Consider the following 299-nt stretch of genomic DNA (forward strand, 5'->3'; position numbering starts at 1 on the left):
TGTCCCGCTCTGAGAATTAGTTTCCCCATCTTCCACTGGTCGCCGTCAGCTCTGACGCTCTATGAGCTATGCATACCCGTAGCTCCCCGCCGACCCGGATAGTCCCCTCCCCTCCTTCCCAAGGTCCATCCGCCAGGGTGCAGCCGACGCACTCCTAACGCCAAGGCCGCCCTCTCATCGACCGCCCCTTCCTGGCCGCGACTCAGTGCCAAATGTATGGGTCTCTGTCCCCGCCCCGCTCTTTAAGCCTAGCCGGGGCGGTCCGCGCAAGCGCACTGGGTCACATCGAGGCCCCGCCC

The sequence above is a fragment of the Hylobates moloch genome, unplaced genomic scaffold (assembly GCF_009828535.3).
Source record: "Hylobates moloch isolate HMO894 unplaced genomic scaffold, HMol_V3 SCAFFOLD_21, whole genome shotgun sequence".
NCBI classification, from domain to species: domain Eukaryota; kingdom Metazoa; phylum Chordata; class Mammalia; order Primates; family Hylobatidae; genus Hylobates; species Hylobates moloch.